Source organism: Rhinatrema bivittatum, chromosome 5 (assembly GCF_901001135.1).
Source record: "Rhinatrema bivittatum chromosome 5, aRhiBiv1.1, whole genome shotgun sequence".
NCBI lineage: Eukaryota > Metazoa > Chordata > Amphibia > Gymnophiona > Rhinatrematidae > Rhinatrema > Rhinatrema bivittatum.
Genome location: NC_042619.1, coordinates 162,256,898 through 162,284,183, shown reverse-complemented (window position 1 = coordinate 162,284,183; position 27,286 = coordinate 162,256,898).

Genomic DNA, 27,286 nt, shown 5'->3' with positions numbered 1-27,286 from the left:
TTCCCTTTTTAATAATTCCTTACATTCTTCTTTCTTTTTTGATCACCACAGCACACTGGGCCAACAATTTCAATGTATTATCTACTATGACATTTAGATCTCTTTCCTGGTGGTAACTCCTGAAATAGAACCTAACATTGTGTAACTACAGCAAGGGTTATTTTTCCCTATATGTATCACTTTGCATCATGTTAAATTTCATCTGCCATTTGGATGCCCAATCTTCCAATCTCACAAGGTCCTCCTGCAATTCATCTCAATCCACTTGAGATTTAACTCTCTGCATAATTTTATGTCATCCGCAGATTTGATCACCTCACTCATCATACCCCTTTCCAGATAATTTATAAATATACTAAAAACCACTGGTCCAAGTACAGATCCCTGAGGCACTCCACTGTTTAGCATTTTCCACTGAGAAAATAGACCATTTAATCCTACTTTCTGTTTCCTGTCTTTTAACCAACTTGCAATCCACAAAAGGACATTGTCCCCTATTCCATGACTTTTTAGTTTTCTTAGAAGCCTCTCATGTGGGACTTTGTTGAATGCCTTCTGGAAATCCAAAAACACTGCATCTACTACAAACATCACATCTTCTATAGAATGTTGACATGAAAGTCAGTACTTCACCAAATGAGCAGCAGTTTGATTATTTTGAATAGAGCTCAAATGCTCCATAACGCAAATACATAGAGGGGCAGATTTTAAAAAGTTGCGCGTATCTTATAAAATCTGGGGTCGGCGCGCGCAAGGCTGCGCAAAATCGGCAGCCTGTGCGCGCCGAGCCGCGCAGCCTGCCTCCGTTCCCTCCAAGGCCGCTCCGATTTCAGAGCGGCCTCGGAGGGAACTTTCCTTCGCCCTCCCCGCACCTTCCCCTCCCTTCCCCTACCTAACCCACCCCCCCCGGCCCTATCTAACCCCCCCCCCTTACCTTTGCGCGTCAGCCGGCAGCCCCGCTCCATCCTCCGGTCCCCGGGGCTGGTCCGGAGTCCTCGACCACGCCTCCGGGCCGGCGCCACGGCCCGCCCCCAAAACGCTGCATCAGTAGGCCCCGCCCCCCACACGCCCCCTTACAAAAGCCCCGGGACTTACCCGCATCCCGGGGCTTTACGCGCGCCGGAGGCCTATGCAAAATAGGCGTGCCGGCGCGCGCGGGCCTTTGAAAATCCGCCCCAGAGTCTCTTAGTTTTGCCAATATATACCATACTACAGGGACACCAGATGCGATATATCACTTCAATGGTGTCACAAAAAGTTGACAAAGTACTTTAAATGATTGATGTATGGGAACTGGAAAAAAATATCTTAAAGGAATAAAGGCAAGCCATACAATGTCTACAAGGATGATGTCAGCCAGGGCTCTCATTGTTAGTGATTAAAATAGTTGAAGGAATATATGTTGAGTGAACTAACCAGTTCTTAATATTAGAATTCTTCATAAGACCATGCAGTGGTGGATCCAAAAAACATTGAAGGTAACATTCAAAGAATTAATCATGACCCATATACATGCATATATAGCTGTAAAGAGATCTAAAACAGTGATTTATAACCTGTGCATAAGAAGTAAACATAGATTATAACATATGTCGTCCCCAAAATATACAAATGGATCTATGGTTACGCACGAATACCAGCAATGCATTGAAATTGTGTATTTTAGTGCATTGAAAACATGTAATTCTTCTGCATATTCTAAAACATGCAGAATATGCATAGATTTTACACAAAAATAATTCCAACTTTGCTCGCATAAAACCCTGTTCATGAACGGAAGTCGATAAGTATATTTTAAAACATGTGTATGTAATTATAATCACCAGTTTGCCAAAATCTCTGCCAGTTCACCCAGACCTTCTTTAGGTCATCGAGACCCTCCTAGTTATTTACCCTAATTCCCCCCCAATTCATCCAGACCTTCCAACCAACCAACAGTAAAAAATAGTCACGTCTGATGTCAATTGTGCAAAGTAATTAGCAGGTATAAAATTACATCAAATAAGTTGACAAATATACTTGTGTCTCATAAACTAGTAACTTCCATGCATAGATCTTGTGCCCTTCCTGGAATGCCTCAGAGCACCCCTTTATCATGCATAAATGTTTACAAGAGACCACACATATGCACATACTTTTAGTTGCACTCATGCTCGCAGGCTGCACCATGAGCAGGCGCTTACCTTGCAGCTTGGAGGCCATCGTCGTGCCTGTGCAGCAGGAGCCACCCCTGGACCTTCCAATGCGGCAGGAGCCGCCTCTGACGTCCTTTGCAGCAGGAGGCCGCACTCAGCTTCTTCTCTTCACCGCGGCAGGGAGCTGCAGACTTTGGTCCCCCTCTGTGGCAAGGGGCCAACAGTATTGCCATCTCCTGGCAGGCCCGGAGGCCTGCTCTACAGCGGCATGGATGCTGCCATCGTTCCGCCTCTGGCTCCACCCCTAGGGGCAAGGCCATGCCTCTCTTCCTTATTTAAAAGGCCCGCGGCCAGATATGCCCCAGGCCCCACCTTTGGACTCCTCCCTGGGCGTCTCCAACAGAGCCCTATATCAGGACTCCTCCGTCACTCCTCCCTTGCCTTGTTAAGGGGCTAGTCCTCTTTAGGACTCTTCATTTTCTACTCCTTCCTGGCATCTTCCTGTCTTCATGGGATCCCTCGTCGTCTATGTTCCTGGTCTCTGCTGACTTCTGTTCCACTCCTGATGTGTCCAGATGTTCCTGCATCCACCATGTTTTCAGATGTCTCCGAGGCGCTGCTTGTTCCATCCCTGCATGGTCCGTGACCAACCCAGCTGGGTTGTGTAGGGTATGTAGTGGTACAAAAGGTCCACAACCATCCCGGCTGGGGTGTGTAGGCTAGGGCACTCGGTGGGAAAGTTTCATCCATTGTGACCGAGGATTCTCCACATCCCTCGCCATTAATGGGAGGGACGTGGAGAATCATAGGGACGTGGAGAATACACCACGTCCCGCGCCATTAACTTGAAATACACTACCACTTGTTCCTCAGCTTTCGTAATTTATTTGAATAAATGTCCCTTCAAAAAAATATATATTGTAAAAACTTTACTGATGATAAAACCCCACATGATCATACATCGTTCTGCTCTTTTACATCACAAAGTTAATGCTCTGTTGGTTACTCATTGCGATGAAATACCACAGAATTTTGATGATCTACATTTTTGCGTTATATACCAACTTAAGATCGGGTGGCAGGGGCACGATCTGAATTTGCAACTTTTACTTCTTGAAAAACATTGGATCCATAAGCTACATTATATTATCAGACTTAATATGGATAGTGATTTAACTGTTTTGGGTTTTTTTATTGACTGTCCAAGCTTTCTTCTAGGTCCTGTTCTTTTATTTATGATATGGGTTCAGAAGCAAAAGTTGTTCATTTGTTTACCTTTCAGGTCCACTTGCATATGAGGTCACAACTTTGTTATCACTTTATAAAGAGTGTGAATTTATGTTGTGTTGGAGGTGGACCCTTGGGCTGAGATGGGGTTGACACAACCCGTAGGAAGGGTCCTATGGGTCCCCACCCTCGGCAGGCAGAGAAGGCTGATGGATGGAGGCCGGCTGGTGCTTCACCAATACCAGCCCTCTTTCCCCATGGGTTGAGCCTTTGGGTACCGGGGCCGGCTGGACTTAGGTGGGCCTCCGTATGTTGTCGTCGATGGAAGGATCGAGGTCAGCCCAGAGGCAGCAACAGAGGAGAGTATTAGTCTGTACTGGATGAGGCGGAGTCCTGGAGACCCAAGCGCCAACAGAACCAAAGTCAGACACGGGGCGCCCGAGCAAGAACAGGCCAAAGCCTGAATAAGCCAAGTCCAGGATGTAGACTGAAGAGGCATCGTAAGGCAAGCTGGAGTCAGGGCCGGTGGCAATTTGGAAGCAATGGTAAGCAAGGCTGAGGTCCGGATAAGGAAAGAATCAAGAGTGGACTCAAGCAATGCAGAGGTCTGGGTCTGGAGAGAGTCAATGGCATGGTCAGGCAAAGCAGAGGTCCGGGCTTGGAGAGAGACAATGGTGTGGTCAGGCAAAGCAGAGGTCTGGGCTTGGAAAGAGTCAACGGCATGGTCAGGCAAAGCAGTGGTCTGGGCTTGGAGAGAGTCAACAGCGTGGTCAGGCAAAGCAGAGGTCAAGGTCCAAGGAAGCAATCCAAGGATAGGTAGAAGATCAGGAGCACAGGAATGATGAAACCAGGAACAGGAGTCAGCGAGGATCAAGAACCAAGAACAAGGAGAATCTCTAGGAGGCACCGGATACTCGACCTGCGAGGAGACCTGTTGCAAAGGCAATCCAAGGAAGCGGAGCCCAGGCTTAAGTACCAGAGCTCCACTGATGTCATCATCCGGGGCCGTGGCTAGGTATCCGCTGCGGACCCTACTTAAGACATAGTGATGTACCCAGCGCTGTGTAGCGGCATCTCTCTGCAGGCCATGCGGAGAGGCCCAACATGGAGCACCAGGATCTGTAGGTGAACCGGAGGCACCAGGATCTGTAGCTGAGCTGGAGGCACCAGGGTCAGCCCAAGGACGGAGTCAGCATCCTATCACCACCAGGGCTGAGAGACCAGGCACTGGATTCACTCGAGAGAGGTGAGGGGGCCGAGCCGCAGGTCTGCCGCGGCCGGCATGCGTACCAATTTGCTTCTGACTCCATTCTACTTTGAAACAATGAGACCTGGTGGGTTGAATGGTAACTTGGTATATTGTTTTGGGGCACATAGATAAGTACTTTATGGATGTATTTTTGAAATGTTTGGTTCAGTTGTTATTTTTAATCTTTGCAGTCTTTACACATTGGAATATTAATTACCCCTGATGAAGCTTGTCTAAGTGAAACACTGGCCGTGTTGGGCTTTTTCTTTCAGATCTCATTCATCAGAATTTATATGTTTAAAAATGTATAAACTGAAGAATATTTCACAATGTTTACACATAAAGAGACCTTTACTAAGGTGTATGATTGAAATGTCTGGGTGGTTTGTTTAATCTGAACATGCCGTCAGGCTTGCTGACACCTTACTTTCATGTTTACAATGTTCCGCTTGACCCGTTGTTTTTGAATTTTGGTTTTGTTTCCCTTTATTTTTGTATTATTGTGGGTTACCTATTGGTTCTTTTCATTTCTAATTTGGGATCCTGACTAAGATAGACATAACACTGAGTGTCTTTCAATTGCCATAACATTTATGTGTAATACTGGATACGGTCTAAATAACAATGGGGTTAGGATAAGTGCTGTGCTCTTTTTTACTTAATTGTAATTTGCACATTTGGGCATTGATATGGAACATTCATTTTGATACAAGTAAGGACCTATTATATTATTTAAATAACAACAGAGTTAAGATAAGTGCCATGCTTTTTTCCACTTAATTGTTATGTGCACATTTTTAAAAGCACTTATTGAATTTTAAAAAAAGGTTTGAAAAAATGAATGTGGCCAATTATCACTCATATCATATTATATGAGTGATTCTTATACTTTATGTTCCAAAAAAAATATTCAGAACAGCTTTAAGAATGCATGTACAGCTGAATGGTACGAGTGCCTCATTAATTACATGTTGTCTATGATCCATGTAACTGTGGTTCCATTTTTTTTTTTTTTGTTTTGCTTTTATGCATTGTCATGTCTTTGTAATCTTACATTCTTTTAAGACAATTGTGTTTTTGTTTTAAGTATAAAATAATGAGTTTATAAAAAGAAAGTTAAGAAACTTAAATTGCAGGATTGAAAAATCCATAATTAAATAACACTTGAACTCAAATACAATGTGCAATAATAGAAATTGGACACTTTCACAAGTCATTGAGTATTGAGATTGCAATCTCAAGGCTACTGTATTATTCATTTTAACCTTATGCTTCCACTTTTCTCTCTAAATTCCCTGTTCCTTCTTTAGTTGTTTATGTGATTCTACAGCAAGTATTCTAATGTCTAATTGACTGAGTCCCACAGCTTTGTAAAGGAACAAAGTACACATTTATTAGAAAGATGAAACACTGAAAGAATACTGTATTCAAGGTAACTGTGGGAGTTCAGAAGAACTATAATGCTTCTTTGCAAACTCTGAGAGACTGAAGGTTATACTGGCATAAAAAGAAGGGTCAGTTTTATGGGTTTGTTTATTAAACAGCTGTCTGATAGATTTATATATTTGAAAGTCATTGGCCTTTTATATATGTAGCCTTTCTGCTTGAACTAGACAAGGTATTTCAGTTCACAAGCAACTAGATTTTTTTGCAGCACCATTTAATCTCTACAGAAAAAGAATGGCTTTATTCAAGCTCTTACCTGTCATTTCGAAAACTAGTTAAAAAATTGATTTCTTGTAGTTACAAAATTATAGTGATGATATTATACTATATCAGAAAGTTTTAAAGAAGAACTAACATATAAAAATTGAGACAAGTTTAACTTTGTCTCTAAAATATTTGCTAAATTAAATTGTATATATGAAAATGAGGATAATAAAATGTTTTGAATCAATGCTTCTCAAACTATGTTCTAAGATTAATATAGAAATGACAAAAAAACAAAAACAAATTAGGTAACTAAGAAATTATACTAAATCTGAAATCTTATGATTAAAACGTTTGGATTCAGTGTAATGGCAAACCTACATTATTAGAGTCCATTTACTCAAGAAAAAAGATATTAACCCAGGTAGCTGAGAAGGTTTGTATCCAAGCCATAACATAGGTAAACTTTCTGACTAGCTGAGGGTAATCACTGTGCAGGCAGCCTATGACCTCTGGCCCTGGGCCTGCCCCAACTAAGCAAGGCCCTTCAAAACCAGGGAGGAAATCATTGGGTGCTCCGGTCACCTGCCGCATTCAAGCAAGGTGACTGCCCCAGGAAGGGTATGGACATCCGGTCTGTTACTGCACTGGGGCCAGTGGGCTCTGGTGACAGACAGCCCCCTTCAAATCGATGCTATTTATCATGTGCTGCGCACTGTCACTAACTGACACCCCCACCCCCACCCCCACCCCCCGGCATGGGTATACTCGCCCCGGCTGCGACAAATGTAAAGATCTTTTGCTTAAATAAAGAACTATCAGGCTACCCTTGCATCACAAGAAAGGGGTAGAGCGGGTGGGTTTCCCAAGCAAGGCAACCATGCTGATAGCAGGAAGCAAAAGGAACTGGGGCACTGAACCCCGGTCAGTTACCTCCTTCCGAGCAGCTGTCCCCACAAAGCGGGACAGCCCAAGGTGGCCAATGAGCTGTCCTGCTGCTTTCACACCCCTGGCAAGGCCCACCTCCAAGCCCACCTTTCCCATTCCCCCCCTCCCCCAGTAGCCCAAGGGTTTTGCACTCCAAGAAAAACATGTCCCACCCACGCTGTAATGCCCCTCAGCAAGTTATGCCATCCGACAAATGACCGATCTATTGCTGAACCATCACCCTACAAACTGCCCTTCAACATCTGCTTGCTCCACCCCAGGGTGCACAGATAATACTGTCCTGTGGTTCAACTAACACATAGTGCAGCAGGATCCCAGAAACAAAACACCACCGCCAAAGTCTCCCGATGCAACAGCGGAAGTGCACCACTGAAGGCCACCACTGGAGACCATTCCATGAAGCCATGCTGAAGCCTGACAAAATTCCATGAGGAGCCAGAACACAAGCCAATTCTCCCCCTGTGTCCTGGGCCATCCATCGTTGGAGGTGGTAGCAAACCCAAACCACATGGAGAGGGTTACACGATGTAGGAGATTCCCGCCCCTAGGAAGAAACCCCACACCTCCCCATCACCCAAACGGTGCATGGGTGAACGCCCGCACAGTCACCAAGATACCACCAGACCCTTGACCATCATGAATCAGCAGGGAACACACCGCACTACCAGCTTCAGTCAACTATAGGCACCCTGCATGCCTCACAAAGCATCAAACTGCTCCTCTGCAACTAGACCCATGTTCGTAATTCCCACAAAGCTAGTGAAGGACCCCGAGCACAAATCCCACACAAATCCAACATGGCCAATGAGAACGCCACTGCCACTTGGAGCAACCACCCTCATAATCAAACAACACGGGAGGCACATTGAGACCGAAAGGGCAGCCGGGCACCTCATACTCTTTCAAGACCTCTCATGATCTTAAAGACCTCTATCATATCCCTCCTCAGCCGTCTCTTCTCCAAGTTGAACAGCCCTAACCTCTTCAGCCTTTCCTCATAGGGGAGCTGTTCCATCCCCTTTATCATTTTGGTTGCCCTTCTCTGTACCTTCTCCATCGCAACTATATCTTTTTTGAGATGCGGTGACCAGAATTGTACAGAGTATTCAAGGTGTGGTCTCACCAAGGAGCGATATAGAGGCATTATGACATTTTCATTTTATTTACCATTCCCTTCCTAATAATTCCTAACATTCTGTTTTCTTTTTTGACTGCTGCAGCACACTGAGCTGACAATTTTAAAGTATTATCCACTATGATGCCTAGATCTTTTTACTGGGTGGTAGCTCCTGGGTGGTAGCTCCTAATAGGCGAAACCCAAACCACTTATGGATTTACCAAAAGGCCATGCACAGGAGACAAAAGGCAGCTGGGCTTGCCCCCCAATACCACCAGCGCCAAGATGACACCTCCATGAGCAACCCACCAGGGGCACAAGGAGCACCAGCAGGAGGTGAACCCCCAACCCTCTAGCCCTGCAGCCTGCCACTCCAACCCCAAGGATGACACCCCTCTGCCAGGCCAAGAACACATCTCCCGACCAGACTGCTGTGAGCCACCACAGTGCCAGAGGGGTGGCGACTCGGCCGGGGTCGGCAGCAGCCCAGCCAAGTTGCAGACCCTCCCCCATCACTGGTGGGTGAAAACAAAACTTACTTTTTTTTTATTAAAATGTACATCTTTGTAGAAAGAGAAGAAGAAAGGAGCAAATGGGGGGGGGAGGTGGCGGGAGAAAGTGAGAAAAAAAAGTGGGGTCCCTATGCCAAGCTGCCGATAGACCCTGGACCCCTACCCAAATCAAAGTTCCCCACCCCAGCATCCTCCCAATGCACCACACCCCAAGATCACCCCTGAAACAGGAGGGGGAGCGGGGAAGGGGAACAGAGGGGCCACCCCACCCAACGCCTCGGGCTTGAAACCCAGCCTGGCCCAAACAACTGGGACCATCCCGGCCTGCAACCCCAGGGACCAGCCCCACCCTTGCTCCAAGGGTGCTGTGAAGTCTCCCCCAGCAGACACGAATGCCCAGGGCCGAAGATACTGGCCTGAGCACGGCCGGCCCAACAGCCATCCCAACCACAGAAGCCATCCCCAACCCCCATTGACTCCAAACCTATGGACCCCGGCACCCAGAAGACAAAGGTCCCTCTGCCACTCTCTCACTCCCAGAAGCCACATGGTCTATGGCCAATCCACCAAAAAAGATCCGGACTATCCCTGTCAGCACAACGAAAACCCTTCACAAGTGGGCTGACCGCCAGTGGCCCCCCTACCTGGCTTCCAAAGAAGTGACAAGGGCTCCCCCAAGAGTGGAGCACCCACTCCCCTGCCCACCCCTTCCACCCAACTCACCCAACGTGCAAAAGAAACACTGGCCGCGAGGAAGAAGTCAGATGCATCCGCATTGCAGCCCTTTAAACAGGCCAGAATGTGTCATGCTGCAATTGTTCATCCCCTGCCCTCCCCTGTCCAGCCACACCACCATGTGGGTTGGGCTGCCACAAGCCACATGGCGGTTCAGCTCACCACCGGAGCCCCCCACACTGGAGGATGCAGCCGGGAAGGGGTATGCTCCATGCCAGGTTATGTGGTAGGCTCCACGCATGAGGGCGCAGGCTCGCTTGTTAATAATCCTCTGCAGAGTTTATTTACTCTATCACACCATCATATACCATGGGAACCCAGCATAAAAATATTGGTATGCTTCAATCAATAATTATCTCCATAAAAGAAACCTCCACAATCTATTTGTGGGAAAGATTCAAGGAGAATATAGGATTTTTCCAACTATTACATAGCACATTCTATAGTTTTATCATAGATGTAACCTCCCCATGGTGGGTATCCCCGGGCCCCAAATTCCTTGGAGTTTTCTTTCTTTCTCTCTCCTCTCTCTCTCGCTCTCTTTTTCTCTTTCAGTACACAGGCTCTAGGTTCCAGGGTGTTTTCTGGCTGGGAGGTGGGGGAAACTCAACTCCAAGGTCCAAGGCACAGGGAGTTTAAAGTGTCCCAATCTCTTTTTCTCACAGATTTGCTCACAATTGGGATATCTCTGTTTAGAGGCACCTTCTATTCTCACAAAAGATACTGGATACTCTGGTGTGGTATTCAAACATAACTTTTACCAAAATCAAAAATATCTTCAATCCAATTAGCAACGAAAATCTCCAATTGATAATCAAAAATATACTTCTTGTCTCAGGCTTGCAGTGATAGCAAGGTAGCCTCCTAGAGGGATCTGTGATCTCCTATCTCTTTCTCTGATTTTACTCTGGACCTTTGGGAAAGCATGTCCCAAAAAATACAAATAACAAACTCTTCTCTCCTTCTCAGTAGCAGGAAGAGGTGGAATGAATTGCTCTGCAACAAAACTGCAATAAAATCTTCTCCAAAATCTTTCTCTTCTTCTATGGTAAGAAAGTTCTGTCTCTCCTTGTATTGCAGGCTGGGAATCACAGAAACTTCATCATGATCTTCTCCAGGTTGTTGGGAAAATCAACATTTAGAAGTATAAAAGGGAGTGAAGGTTCTTAGGTATGTTAGCATGTATTGAACTAAAGCACAGTTAGATGAAATAAGATAATGTTGCATTTTTTTCCCTCTGTCTCTGTTTAGCACTTACTGCTTGTGATTGGACAAGGGGGATGAGCTGATGTCATAAGACACACCCTGTTACTCTCTCTCTTCCTGTTTGCTGCTTTTAATTTCCTCTTCTGATCTGCCCTTTAACTGTGCTGCAGCTACTAATGAGAGTGGGTAATCTTGTTTTGCATAGATGATTTATTTTTCAAATAAATACTAAATTATTTTATGGAACTTATTACTAAGTGGCTTGTTCATTTTTTCTGTTGGACTACTTACTTTGAACACAATGGTTGAACTACAGCCTCCAAGACAGGCAGGGGGGTGATCCTCCTGTGGAAGGACCACGCTCCACACAAAAACAAAGACTCTTCAAAAACAGATTCTCCCAAAGGACTCATCTTCCACTCCCAAAGATACTTGCTGCCAGACTGAGTGAGTTCTTGTCAGAAATATGCCTCTTCCCTGGGTATCAGGCAATGGGGCCTAAAAAGGAGAACTGTCCAAAAGTCTCCTGGTACTCCAGACCTCCAAATAAAAAAAGGAACTAAAACAACCATATCACACCTTGTGTTCTGCCTGCTTTAAGGCAAGCTGATAACCAAATTAAAAAGTCATGGGATAGGAGACAATGTTCAGTTGTGGATTGAGAACTGGTTCAAAGATAGGAAACAGAAGGTAAGGCTAAATGATCTCTCAATATGCTTTTTAACATATTATAAATTACCTAAATATGGGGACAATTACTAGTGAGGTGATCCACTTAATTTTCAAAATGCCATACAAAGTATTTCAAAAGTTCTGTTAAAATACACAAAAGGCAGGATCATTACAAATATCAATGCAAGATGATTTTTGTTAGTTCAAAAGAAAATATAAACAAGTTTTTACCATATAAAAGCCTTGTTTCAAGGGTGTACAGACAAGCAGAAAAATGCAAGGAAATTATATGTTCTTATTTTCATTATCAAGGTTCTGAAAAAAGGATCATCAAATGATTGAAGCAAACACTTCACAATGTGTATATCCCCAGAGGATCTACATGCTTTTTCTGCAGTTGTTCTACAAGTTACTCCTTCAAGTGGCCATCTTAAGTAAACACCATTTCCCCTTCTGCTTAAAAAAGTTTCCATTTTGGGAGTCACCCAGGAAAAGGATCTAGGAGTCATCATATATGTTATATTGAAATCCTCTGCTCAGTGTGCGGCAGCAGCCAAGAATACAAATAGAATGCTAGAAATTATTAGGAAGGGAACAGAAAATAAAATAGAGAATATCATAATGCCTCAATCACTCCATTATGAGACCAAACCTTTAATATTGTGTGCAACTTGGGTCTCCATATCTCAAAAAAGAAAATAGTGGAATTAGAAAAGGAACAAAAAAGAGCAACCAAAATGATAAAGGGGATAGAAATATTTCTCTATGAGGAAAGTGTTGGTAAGCGGGACTCAGGAAGGTAATCTCAGGCAGCTATGTGATCTAAAAAGCACGTTTATTTAAGAGAAAAGACAGAGACAAAGGAATGCGGAACAAGAAATTGAGGAAGTTGTTGTTCCACGGAGAAGCAAATAAGTTTCAACGGGGTTTTCAGTGCTGCTTCTCAGAGAGGAGATGTGTGTCCGTGACTTTTAAAAATTTTACATTGTCCAATAGGAATGTTCTGACACACATCCTGGGTGTGTTTTCTACTTCCGGTGACCAATGGGGATCGTTGCTTTTAGTCCAATCAGGTACTGTCTCTGGGGAGTTGGCTTCTTCCTGGTGCTGGCCTTGCCAAAGCACATGGTAGCGGAATAGGTTGCCAATAAGTTCAGGAAATACAATATACTGTCCATCCATATACAAAAGTTTAAAGAGATAAGGGCTCTTCAGCTTGGAGAAGAGATGGCTGAGAGGAAATATAGAGATTTATAAAATAATGAGTGGAGTGAAAAGAGTAAACATGAATCAGTTGTTTACGCTTTGAAAAAGTACTAGATAATACATTTCAGACAAAAAGAAAAATATATTTTTTAATTCAACATTTTATTAAACTCTGGAATTCATTGCCAGAGGATATGGTAAAAGATGTTAGTATAGCTGGGTTTAAAAAAGGTTTGGACAAATTTCAGGAAGAGAAGTCTATAAACCATTATTAAGGTGGACTTGGAAAAATATACTGTTTATCCCTGTGATAAGCAGTATGGAATCTATTGACCTTTTGGGATTCTGCCTGGTGCTATTAACAGGATAGTGGGCTTGATTAACTTTGGTCTGACCTAATATGGAAAATCTTATGTTTTATGTTCTACTACCCTTCTTATCTAATATTCTAGTCTAGGGCTTAAGGTAGGGATAACTGGATGATGAATTAATCATTTTTTTCATTGTAGATTACCAAATTTGCAAGAAAATTTTAATATTGTTTTTCTTCATATTGAGATATAATAGTGGTAACAAGACTTAGATTTGAAATTTTAGGGCCGGATTTTAAAGGCACTATGCGCGTAAATCCAGTAGATTTACGCGTGTAGAGTTCCTTACGCACGCCGGGCCTATTTTATAAAGGCCCGGTGATGCACATAAAGCCCTGGGACGTGTCTAAGTCCTGGGGCTTTACTAAAGGGGTGGTCCAGGGTGGGGCAGTCCAGGGGCCTCCAACACAGCGGCCATTTTCCGCTGTGTAGGAGGATCGCGTGCCGGCAGGCTGCCGGCTCACGCAAAAGGTTTGATAAACATTTTGGGGGATGTTAGAGTAGGGTTGGGGGGGAAAGGTTAGGGGAAGGGGTGGGAAGGTTAGGTTAGGGGGAATGGAACAGGGAAGCCCGGGGGCATCGGCAAGTGCAAGGTGCACTAGTGTGTACCCCCTTGTGCGTACCAACCACCGATTTTATAACTTGCTCGCACCTGTGCACACAAGTTATAAAATTGGGCGTACATGTGTGCACGCTGGGTAGCTCGCGCACATGTATGCATGCGCGCAGGTTTTAAAATCTACCCCTAAATATATTGCTTTACATTTGTGTACGGCATAATTCTAATTACATTTTACATGATCATAGATTAAATATATTAATCATATTTGGGTAAAAATATTGGGGTAGATTTTCAGACGAGCGCGAATAGCCTACTTTTGTTTGCGCTCCAGGCGCAAACAAAAGTACGCTGGATTTTAGTAGATACGCGCGTAGTCGCGCGTATCGGCTAAAATCCTGGATCGGCGCGCGCAAGGCTATCAATTTCGTATAGCCTGCGCGCGCCGAGCCGCGCAGCCTACCCCCGTTCCCTCCTAGGCCGCTCCGAAATTGGAGCGGCCTAGAAGGGAACTTTCCTTTGCCCTCCCCTCACCTTCCCCTCCCTTCCCCTACCTAACCCACCCGCCCGGCCCTGTCTAAACCCCCATCCTACCTTTGTCGGGGGATTTACGCCTCCCGGAGGGAGGCGTAAATCCCCGCGCGCGAGCGGGACTCCTGCGCGCCGGGCCGCGACCTGGGGGCGGGTACGGAGGGCGCGGCCACGCCCCCGGGCCGTAGCCACGCCCCCGTACCCGCCCCCAAAACGCTGCCGACACGCCCCCGAAACGCCGCGACGACCGGGCCCGCCCCCCCGACACGCCCCTGACACGCCCCCCTCCGAGAACCCCGGGACTTACGCGAGTCCCGGGGCTCTGCGCGCGCCGGGAGGCCTATGTAAAATAGGCTTCCCGGCGCGCAGGGCCCTGCTCGCGTAAATCCGCCCGGTTTTGGGCGGATTTACGCGAGCAGGGCTCTGAAAATCCGCCCCATTGTACTTAACTAATTCTCTGTGCATATTGAAGATAAAACTGACTGAACATATATTATCATGCGGAGAGAAAAAAATATAGTTGTGGAGCAGATCATCTGGATTTATAAAGCTTGTTGCTTCTTAGGCAAGTCTACAATGAAAACTTACTATCCTTGTCAATTTTTAACTGAAAGATCATAGGTTGTAACTATCAATTGAAGCATTAGTTCAGTCAAGACTCTCATCTTAATTTATTTTCAAGTCTCAGAAGGCACACATGTAATTATTACTATATAATACAGACAATGAAAATATAATTATCATTGCAAGAATAAACTTTATCTTTTAACACCAGTTATGTAATAGCATAACTAGATACAAATTCTGGTAATTATAAAAGTGTTGCTTTAAAATACAGTGCAATATAGAGTTAACTTTATTATACAATTAACTTTTATTTTTATATTCCTTAATTTTACATTCACAAGAAATCATTCTCCAAAATCAAATTTTACAGCATGCATCCAGAACCTTAAATGGTTAGAAAATGACACTAGTGGGCATTCTTAACCCACAGTTTTCTATCAAATATACAGTTTTGTGAAAACAGCCTTTTTAAAGACAATATAAATAGAAAATTGTCCATGTATAACATACAATGTTGAATTATAATAACAGCAATTATGAAAATACCAATTCTTTATACATTTATATAAAGAAATACAAGCAATATTGTATGACTTTCTGGAAAAAAGCTTCAGATTCCATATACCATAAAATGTAGAGGAATTTATAAAACTATAATTTGATCATTCATTCAGTAAAATATATTAACTTTTTTATTTATTTTAAAATTTTTGTTTCCTGCACCCTTCAAGGTTCAGGGTGGCTTACATACAAACATATACCATAACAGTCATTATCAAACTTGAAATGAGACACATAATCAAGGCTAGAAATAGATGCATGAAGATGGACTATAGTTGACAAGCACTCATCTGGAGGGATTATGAATTGAATCCTATTTAAATAAGAAGGGTGCTTCATTAGTATCCTTCACCCTGCTCACAGATCTGCCTACAAACACCAGTTCTCTCAAAATATAGAGTACTGAATAAATTTTGAAAGGGGTTCTGTGTTGTGGGAGTCTCAGTTTAGTGGACCCTTGGGCCGACCTGCTGGAGACTGGGAGTGGATGGTCAATGTCTCTAATGAATAGCAGGCCGGGAGGCAGATGTTCAGGTGGGATGTAGATGCTCTTCACCCTGGAAGGAGCCCGTAGGAGCTCAACTGCTGGGACTTAGGTGGCTTCACCCTTGGAAGCCAAAGACCCCCGGGGAGGAACCGGTAGGAGCCCGGCCGCTGGGGCTTAGGCGGGTTGTGGATCAGGACAGGTAACTGGAACCAGACTAGGACAGTCGCAATACTGTAACTGGGTTCGTGTTCTGGAACCAGGCAGGAACTATAGCAGGACTCGGGTACTGGTACCAGGCAGGAACTGTAGCAAGACTCGGGTACCGGAACCAAGCTGGCTCTATAGGTGGCAAGCCAGAACCAAACAGGCATTGTAGGTGACAAGCAGGAACCAAGCTGGCACTGTAGCTGACGAGCAGGGACCAAGCAGGCTCTGTGGCTGGTGAGCAGGAACCAAGCTGGCACTGTAGCTGACAAGCAGGGATCAAGCAGGCTCTGTGGCTGGCAAGCAGGAACCAAACTGGCACTGTAGCAGGCAGGCAGGAACCAAGCAGGTACGGTAGCAGGAACGGAGCGACGAAGCCAAGCGAGTCACTCCAGGGCACAGTGCAACAGGAAAACAGGAGGCTAACCCGTTGCAAGGTGAAGACTGGATTGCCGCGGCCGGCTTATCAAGGCCGTGGCGTCTGACGTCAGGATCTGGGCGGAGTCACCATTGGCGGGAAACGGGCCAGAAAGGCGCCCAAGTGGCGTGCGCTCGCGCCTAGGAGCCATAGTGAGGGCAAAGGTAGTGCCGGCGCCATTTTGAATATTGGCAAAACGGCGCAAGTGCAGGAGGTCGCTCCCGGACCCCTGCTGGGCTTTTGGCAAGTCTTGTGGGGGTCAGGAGTCCCCCCCAAGCTGGCCAAAAGTCCCTGGGGGTCCAGCGGGGGTCCGGGAGCAATCTCCTGCACTCGTGACGTCGGGTGACAGGAACCAAAATGGCGCCGGCGCTACCTTTGCCCTGTCATATGGTAAGGGCAAAGGGCCACCGGCACCATTTCTATTAACGCAGCCGTGGCCCGAGAGTGGGAGATCGCGGGAGATTATGCCGGGACCCCCCTACTGGACCCCAGGTAATTTAAAACATTTGGGGGGGGGGGTTCAGGAGGGTGGGTGATTTGTTTTAAAGGGTTCGGGGTGGGTTTTAGGGTTGTTTTGGTGTGCCGGTTTTCCCGCCCTCCCCCGATTTACGATTTTTTACGATTTAAAAAAAAACAAAACAAAACATGACGATCAGATTTCCCTCCCCCCCCCCCAGCCAAAATCGATCATTAAGACGATCGATCTCACGATTCACATCCCTAATTGGAATGAAAATGAAATCAGATAGAAGAAAGCATGTTCCATAGTCCACATAAAACTCATTCAGTGAAAAACTAGACATGAAACAATATAAACCAAATCTTTTCCCCACTAGGATATGCACCTTTGCGTGCATGAATCTGATGGCAAACCTAAACTGAAGAACTCTTGCCTTTTAGAAAAGCAGCACCATGTATATCTAGACATTGACCAAAACTGCAATCCTTTCAGAGGATTTGCCTGAACTGAATGATGCTCAGTGCTTCAGACTGCCAACCCTATGCTTGTTGGATGAGCAAGAAGAGAACTACTCAGTTAATAATTAATACACACGCCCTTTAGGGAGATTTGCCCACAGATTTTATCTGAAATTGCTTAGATTGTAGAATATACAACCCAAGCTTATTAGAGACTACTAGATCTTTTCACACTTATAATAGTTAATTAAAGTTTTATTGTGGCATGCAATAGGGGGACTGAATCCTTCCTTCAACTACTCATGAATAAAGATGGAAATGCTGAATCTAACTTCTTTTTATGCTTCATTTTTTGAGTAATCCAGTATAAGGATCCGCAAACCTTTTAGCGCTATACCATTTGTTATTGTTACCGCTCATCATCTCCACTTCCCATTGGCTAATGCAATAGCTTACAACATATGCAGATTAAATTACATATTTTTACATTTGTAAATGTATTAAAATGCCATATGACAACTTTAATTTCAACTTGTAATTACTAATTGCCATCTGAATACTCAAAATAAGAGAATAAACCAGCACAGTCTTATGTTTGCTAGACAGGAACACAGAGACATCAAAATAGCCTATCCCAATCTAAAACATAGGCCCTGTGGTGAAAACCTCTCCCGCTCTTAAGAAAGTAAGAACATAGAAATTGCCATGCTAGGTCAGACCAAGGGTCCATCAAGCCCAACATCCTGTTTCCAACAGAGGCCAAACGAGGTCACAAGAACCTGGCAATTACCCAAACACCAAGAAGATCCCATGCTACTAATGCAATTAATAGCAGTGGCTTAGGATGATGTTGAAGTGTGGTCATGTATCAGTGTTCCAAGTCTTCTGTTTTTAACTCACAGGATGCACAGTTTGATGCCCTAGCCCCAGCTGAGACTCCCACAAAGATAAAGGAATGTCCCAGCAATTTCCCCAGGTTCAGAGGGAGATCAGGGATAAGGTAAAAGACTATGTTCTCACTTTTGAGTTAAAATAATTAAAATAACTTTATTTACAATAATGATTTTCACTAACAATTATTTCCTGTTAAAGCAATGTAGATTTCTCTTAAAACACGTGCACAATTACCAAAAAAAATGTACTTCTCTTTTGTTTTCCTAGTGTCTTAAACTTATGGAACCAGTTGCTATGAGGAATTACAGAGTGATTTTCAGATAAGTATAGCTCTGTTTATAAAGTTTCTCCATATAGGCTTTATTGTATTAACTATGTTGTAACCGTAGGGATAGATTATTTTTGTTTCTTTTATTTTTCAGGAGCCATGCTAGGAACTCTCAGTAATGCTTCAGAAATTTCCTCAGGTAAATATAAATATAACTCGCTCTAATTTCATGTATTATCTTTTGTATGTACTGTTTGTTTCCTTTTATTTTTTGTTTCTATAACTCTCCTTCACTCTTTTCTAGTATGCTTTTCTTTCCTTAGGCCTGTTCACACTTAGATGAGAACTTCTTTAAAGCTGGTGTGGTCATGTATGCAGCTTGATTTCACAGCTACTGCTAGCATGTGGTCACCAGTCCTGTAAGTGGTATATGCGATGGTGCTCAAGGCTTGGGTTCAATGTATGGAACTCTTGACTTTAGTGGCTCTTGATCTTATCTCTTTGTCACTGGATCTTTTCCCTACTCTCCTACTCTTTTAATAAAATCAATAAGAGAGATTAACTTCCTTTCTCTAAAAATATTCTAAAATTTACTTTATTCCCTATTGTGGTGTTTACACCATCTTAGTGAAATGTTACCACTTGCTATAAAAACTAAAGAATAAGCAATGATTCCCTATTCTAGATGGAAGAACAGTGGTGGCCAAAATAGTAGTGAGCAAGCAATCTTCCACTCACTTTTCAAATATGGTCTCTGCAAGGTACCTGATGATTTTCTTCATTTCTCAGTTAATTTATCTGTGTTGGCTCTCATATGAAGTTTGTTTAGTGCAAATTAATCTAGTCTAATAAAACTTGTCCTCCTTGTGCTTAGAATGGGTTTTGGGAAGACATTGCTCTTTATGCTTTTGCTTGTGTTTTCCTCAAACATTTCTCCATGGACTGTTCTGTAGCTTTCTATGTCATAATTTCAGCCAGGTTAAACTTTTGCCAGGCTAGATGCTGTTCTGACATTAATATCACTGCTTAGGGTTAGCATCATACTGAGAATTAAGTAGGCTTTAATACTTCATGCAAAGAGCTCCACGAAGACGGCTTCCTTCACCAGCTGGGCAGAGAAGAACAGGGACAACACCAACATCCCAGCAAGTGAGACCTCCCCCCAGCACTAGCAGGGAGAAGGCGGCACCGAAGAGACTTCCCCCACCCACCAACTCAAGCACAGAAGGCAGGGAGGATGCAGGACCAGCAGTGATGCTGAAGGCCTCTTCCTCCAAACGAGCTTTACATGGATGGCCTCCTTCACTGGCCGGGCAGTAGGGGATGGTGACAGCACCAAAGTCCCAGCAAGTGAGCCCTCCCCCTGGCACTAGCATGGAGAAGCTGGCACTAAAGAAACTGTCCCCACCCACCCACTGACTCGTGTATAAGAGCTGAGAGGGCTGAGCCTTGAGAGACACCTGTATTATTATGAAAAGTGCCAGGTGTGTGATTGCCCAATTTAACTTGGAATGATCTCTTAAATAGAAAGGAGGTGAACCATCTGTGAACACTACTGTTGATCCCAATGTTGCTCAGCTGATGGCACAGAAGCTGGTGGTGATTCTGAAGGTGCTTGTGCCATGAGGTGTGTGCTCTTGGCACACATGAAAGCGCACAACAAAGGAGCATGTCCCTTTGTGCACCCCTTTGTGCTGACCCAAAGTGTACGCACATTACCCCCAATTTTGAATTACCAAAATCATGGATCATATATCCTTCATTAAGACTATGCGAGGACAGGGTCTGTATGGGGAGATAAGAAATGTCCCAAGAAAGAAGCAAAGAAGGATCACAAATTTTAACCTCCCTACGATAACTATGAACTCTTCTGCTTTCTCTTCCTGTTTAATGTTTACTCTACTCCTTTTAAATGTTCAATCTCTGGCAAAAAAAAATCCCCTCTGATTAATGACCTGCTAGAGGATTTAAACCCAACATTTTTTGCACCTCTGAAACATGGCTGAATGGCAAAGACAATGTACTCTTAAACCAAATTTTCCATCCTAATTATGAGGTATTTCATTTCCCTAGACCTAAATGAAAAGACGAGAGCTTATTAATAATTTGTAAAAAGGAGCTTAAGCTAGTACCTTACAAAATAGAGATTAAGCCTCCCTATGAAGTAGCAATTCTAAAATCTCCACAGCTAAACTTAAGACTGGTCTATTGTCCTCCAGGTACTCTACAAAAAAACTGCTCCCCAATGATTGACTTACTCACTAAGAGCCAGATTATAAAAACTACACGCGGGCATAGATTTGTGTGTGTAAACCGGCAGGCACAAATCTACACCCAATTTTATAACATGTGCACGCAGACGTGCGCATGTTATAAAATCCAGGGTCGGCACTTGCAAGGGGGTACACAATTGTGCAACTTGCACGCGCCGAGCCGCGCAGCCTTCCTCCGTTCCTTCCGAGGCCGCTCCGAAATCGGAGAGGCCTCGGAGGGAACTTTCCTTCTGCTCCCCCCCCCCCACATTCCCCTCCCTAACCTGCCCCCCAGCCCTACCTAAACCGCCCCTTACCTTTAATTTTTAAGTTGCGCCTGCCTCTGGGCAGGCGTAGGTTGTGCCCGCTGGCAATGGCTAGCCTGCGATCCTGGGCACAGTGGCAAATGGCCGCTGTGCCTGGAGGCTCAGGCCCTGCCCCCACCCTGTCCACTTCCCATCCATTTTTTCAAGCCACGGGACATACACGTGTCCCGGGGTTTGCGCACATCACCGAGCCTATGCAAAATAGGGTCGGCACACGCAGGAGGCTTTTAAGAGGGTTACGCGCATGTATTACGTGTGAAACCCTTTTAAAATCCGCCCCTAGGGTGTTTCCATCTCCAGACTCTACCTTAATTGTAGGAGACATTAACATCTATATAGATAAAACTCCAAGAACCAGAGACTGTGAAATGTTTTAGAGACAATGGAAGCCTTAGGATGGTCTCAATTTGTTTCTAAAACCACTCATAAAGTGGGACATATCCTAGACCTAATTTTTGTCAATAACAGAAATTGTACAATAAATACTTCTCACACTATAGTTTCCTGGTCTGATCACCAATTAATAAAGGTAGAAATAACCTTCTTCAACACAACTCATAAAAACATAGATAATAACCATACACTGAGGTACTTGTAGAAACAATAGAAAATAAGCCCCATGAACTAAATCAAGCAAATACCAACACAACATTTGAGTCCTGGGATCAGATTGTAAATGTCATAGCTGAAAACCTCAGCCCTGTCCAAACAAAAACTAAAAACAACGAAAGGAATACCTCTAAACACATGAAGCCCTTGACATGAAGACTTAAGATGCATGAAATAGAACCTAAGAAAACTAGAGGAACTTGGGAGGGTGGGATATAAATACTTTTAAATAAATAAATAAATAAATAAATAAAAGGTGGAAAGGCCCATCCACTGAAGTCCTAGGAAAATTAAATCCCTCCTAACAAAATACCGAGCACTAACCAATAAAGCAAAAAAAGATTACTATACTAAACAGATTCATGAGGTAATATTCAACTCTTAATTTGTTATTTTATGTTGTTATACATTTAATTAAAGTCCCAACTTCATCTATCCCAAGAAATGATAACTTCTCAAAGGCTGCTTGTAATGATGAATATGCCACATCCTTTCTAGGCAAAATCAAAAGGTTGAAAACTATATTATCTATCTGTCCCCCTACAAAAATACTTGAAGATAAATATGGTCTGACCAAATGGTCCATGTTTGACAGAGGATCTAATCTTGAAATAAGTGAAATCATAACCAAAATTAATCCTGCAATTCACCCACGTGATCCAATTCCAACCAGATCCTTAAAATAAGTACTCAATGTTTTCACTCTGACAATCACAACCTTAATTAATCTCTTGCTCTCAGAAGAAATTGTACCAAATGGGTTAAATCAAGCTGTAATAAAACCAATTCTGAAAAACAAAACCGGCAGAATCAATGACTGGGACAACTATGAGCCCATATTCAATTTGTTTTTTCTGTCAAAAGTACTGGAGAATGCTGTGTTATCTCAACTTGTGAACCATTTGGAAGAACATGATATTCTTTTCCCAAATCCGTTTCATTTTAGGAAACATCACTCAACTGAGACATTACTTCTGTCCTTAGTGTACTTGGTCTTAAAAGGGTTTGATACTGATGAATCTTATTTTCTTGTGCTAATCGACTTAACAGCTGCCTTTGACACAGTTGACCATACTCTTCTGTGCCATCAGCTGAGCTACATTGGGATCAAAGGGCCTGTTCACAGATTGTTCTCCTTATTTCTGTCTAAGAGAACAGTCCAAGTTAAATTAGGCAATAACACATCTGACACTTTCCATAATAATGCAGGTGTCTCTCAAGGCTCAGACGTCTCAGCAACACTATTCAATATTTACATGTTCCCACTGTGTAAACTACTAGTGGATTTAGGAATTATTTTCTTCTTGTATGCTGCTGACATACAGTTCTACATCCCTTTCTCCAAATCATTTGGAAATACAGTATCAAACTATCTACATATATGAAAGCAATACAGCAGGAACTAACACAATTTAAACTAAAATTAAACCCCCAAAAGATTGAAATCATTTAGTTAAGTAGAAACACTTCAATAGTTAAACCGCCTACTATAGACCTGGGTAATTTTCAAATTACTCCCTCAAATCAAGTACGGGATTTGGGGATCCAGCTAGATGAGAACCTTAACATGGCAAAGAACATCAATAAATTAATGAATACAGAATATGCCAAACTGCATATATTACATTGGTTAAAACCTTTACTGACTTTTGAGGACTTACCTGAGATGTAACGTTTGATACCAGATGGAAAGAGATTTAAATATGAGCTAAAACATGACTATTCAAAAATGCATATAATCTAACTCAAAAACAACAGAAAGTAAAGAACCACAGTAATAAGAATGAAAGAAAAAGATACGAATGGAAGAATGAAGAATAAATATAATGAGTATGTAAGAACTCTGCACAACATATTAATTAATGTGACATTTGTAATATTAATTGATTTATCTACCCCTCATCTATGTCCTAGATACTTAGTTAATATGTTGTGAATATATCATTTGATGCCTGCTTATGAATACAACCTGTTAACCCATCTTTAATTCTTGACCCAGAGCTATGAATGTTACTTTGTAAACTGTTGTGATCTTTACATGGAGTGATGTTATATAAAATGTTTAATTAAATAAATAAATAAGTAAATAAATAAATAAATAAATAACTAGCTAGCTAATGTCAAAAAAATCTCTGATAATAAGAAATAGTTCCTTCCATGATTTGCAGTAAGGAATTATTGTCAGTGCTTACGTTGACACTCAATATCTTTTTTTTTAACCTGCTCACTTTTCTCAGGCTTTCCAATCATCCTACCAAAGCTATGTAAAAGTCCCGTAGCACAGCAATATTTATCTTCACTCTAGCTTACACTTTCCTTACCTTGACTGGAAATGTTACAATACTGAATATTCATTCACTCATCATGCTCTCACTCTAAGGTGTCTTAGAGTGTTCTTCCTTCCCTTAGTGTGTTTTTCAACTTTTACTAGACCTCAGAGCAGAGTTCAAGGACAGTGCTTCTGCTGTGATGAAATTCCAGGAATGGTCTCTCCAAGTTCTAAATTGTAATAGAGTTTTCTTGTTTTTTGTGATCCCTGCTCCAGTGCTATCATAAGCTAAAATAGTTCTAGCACTGATTGTAAGCTGAATAAATAATTTTCAGTCAACTTTGTTTCCTTCCTGCTTCAGGTGTACATTACCATTGAGAAATTATGGCAGCTTTAAATTTACCCAAGATAGTCTCATCAAAACACAATTTTAATATACTTCCCCAGCGTTGATCACCTTGTTGTTTCACTAGATGTCAGCATTGCCTAGGAGATGGCTTCAGAATATTACTTGTGTTGGCAGAATAGAGCTCATTTTTCAGGAAAAACTCAAATTGGACTATCCTCTGAAAAGGAGCCAATTTAAAAAAAAAAATACCTCAATTTTATTTCCCAAAATCACCCACAGTATATACCCACAGAAATAGAAGACTGCTAATAGGTATCGATTACCACCCTGGGACAATACAAACACTCATACAGCCCAAACAGTACACTGCCCGTTTGCATTAATGCTCAATTTATAAAAGCTAAAATGATAACAATAAAAATGAAAATTCAGTAAGGATCTACAACCCTGTATAGGTTTCCCATTGTTTTTTCTGATTTGTTTGGCTGTTGATATTTAACTTTAATCCTTAAAAAATGGCACTGCCTGCAAATACAAATTCCGCTGAAAGGCTTGTTGGCAGTAGCAGTTCAGTGCAAGATCAAAAGATTACATCTAAAAGCAGTGGGAAATAATTTTCTTACCTGTGACACAGCCATTAGCCAACATTGAGGTGGGAACCATGATGCAAGTAATGTGGAATTTTCAATGAAGATCCCCCTGATGAAGTCCAGGTTCCAGATGAAACAAGGTTCTTATTGGGACAGGATTTAATTGTATATTTGGATGTTCCTCTGTAGATACATCAACAAGGAGTTTCAACATATTAAGAGCTATAGGGGTAGATTTTAAAAAATTGCGCGATCGCGTACTTTTGTTCGCGCACCAGGCGTGAACAAAAGTACGCTGGATTTTATAAGATACGCATGTAGCCGCGCGTATCTTCTAAAATCCGGGGTCGGCATGCGCAAGGGGGTGCACATTTGTGCAACCTGCGTGCGCCTTCGCCCTCCCTCCACCTTCCCCTCCCTTCCCCTACCTAACCCACCCCCCGGCCCTATCTAAACCCCCCCCCCTTACCTTTGTTGGGAGATTTACGCCTGCTAAAAGCAGACGTAAATCTGCGCGCACCAGCGGGCTGCTGGAGCGCCGTCACCTGACCCGGGGCTGGTCCGGAGGCCTTGACCATGGCCCCGGGCCGGCGCCACGCCCCTGGGCCTGCCCCCAAAACGCCACGGCATGCCCCCGAAACGCCACGTCGTTTCGGGAACGCCCCTGACACCCCCCCTCCCCGCCCCTTTTAGAAAGCCCCGGGACTTACGTGCGTTGCGGGGCTCTGCGTGCGCAGGCGGCCTATGCAAAATAGGCACGCCGGCGTGCGAGGGCCCTGCGCGCGTAAATCTGACCGGATTTACGCGCACAGGGCATTTAAAATCCACCCCTATAATGTTCTGCTCTAGGATTTTGTCTATGACAACTTCAAAAAACCTATCTGCCATCAAAACAAAGGGTTACATTGTTTTCCCATATCAACTGTGTGTGAATTTGAAATTTAGAAGATGCCGCATCAGCAAGCCTGACATCGTGTTCTTACTGTGAGAACCATTCTGTCTATTAATGATTTGCGGCTTACAACATTTTTTGGACAGCAAAAGCTTGATAATGAAATTAGAAATTGTTGTTGTTACTATCTTATAAAATGTCCATCCGTCCCCATTAAACCAACTTGCACTCTTAACCCAACAGCGACTTGTGTTTCGCTATGAAACTCGTAGCTTCCTCAGGGGTGAGTGATATCAAATTGTCAAATATCTGTAAATTCAATGAGAAACAACTGTCAGAAATGTAAAATGTTGAAAATATATTGTAACTTAGCTTCGTGTTGACGGATAGACAACCTTCTCTATTCAGACACCAAGTCTCAAACAATTCTTGAAGAACGGGGCAGAGACCACATCAAACCAGTTGTCAAAGTTAAATAGCCTGCATCCAAACAATGGAATGACATCATGGCATGCAGCTGTCATGACGTGCAGGTAACAGACAACTCTGTTGTTTTTTTATATGAAGGTTTTAGAGAAAAACATGCAAATCTAGAGCTGTATTTAGCCGAGACGGGTGCACTGAATCTAACTGGTGGATCCAGCGTTGTTCTGCCTGCAACAATAGTATTGAAATTGCCTCCTCGCCAGGACAGATTAAATTGTTCAAGAATACATGCTTTTAAGGAATCAAAAGAATGAGATTGATCCAAACAGTGAGCTACTAATGGTGCAGTAAGCCGATATTTGTTAAGACAAGTGCGATGCTCCATGAGGCGTGTTTTAAAAGAGCATTTGGTCTTTCCTACATACCAAAGATTACATGGACATTGTATCAAATAGATCAGGGGTCCCCAACCCCTGGTCCGCGGACCAGGACTGGGCCATTGGGGGTTTCTTGCCGGTTCGCGGTGCAATCGCCTAGGCACCAAGCATTAGGGGGCACCAAGCCGCCACTGGCCGCTGGTGCACCTCATCCCACTGGCAGCTGAGTGGTGAACTACTGTTGTGCTGTGTGCCAGATACACACAGCAAGAAGATCAGCAGGGCCGTGGTGAAGCTCACGTCACCACGGCCCGAAGAAAAAGGTCGCGTCTAAACGTGCAGGTGCTCCTCCTCCTTCCTGTCCGCTTGGCCCTGGAAGAAAAATGTTGCCGGTGCCACGCGGGCAGGAAGGAGGAGGAGCATCAGCCGTGTGCAGAAGAGGAGCAGCGTGACCCAAGAAGACCAGGGTTGCTGCAGAGCCCATCCTGTGGCGACCGGTAAAGAAGAGGCTCAGAGGTGAGAGAGAGGCTGAGTGTGTATGTGTGCGTGTATAAGATGAGTTGAGAGATTGTGTGTGAGAGTTAGTTGAGAGACTGTGTGTGGGAGTGAATACCTGAATGTTTCCAGAGAAAGCATGTGAGAGCCTGTGTGTGTGTGTGTGAGAGAGACAGCATGTGACAGTGTGAACCTGTGCTTGAGCAAGACAGCATGTGGGAGTGAGAGAGAGCCTGTGTGTGTGAGAGTCAGACATCATGTGCCAG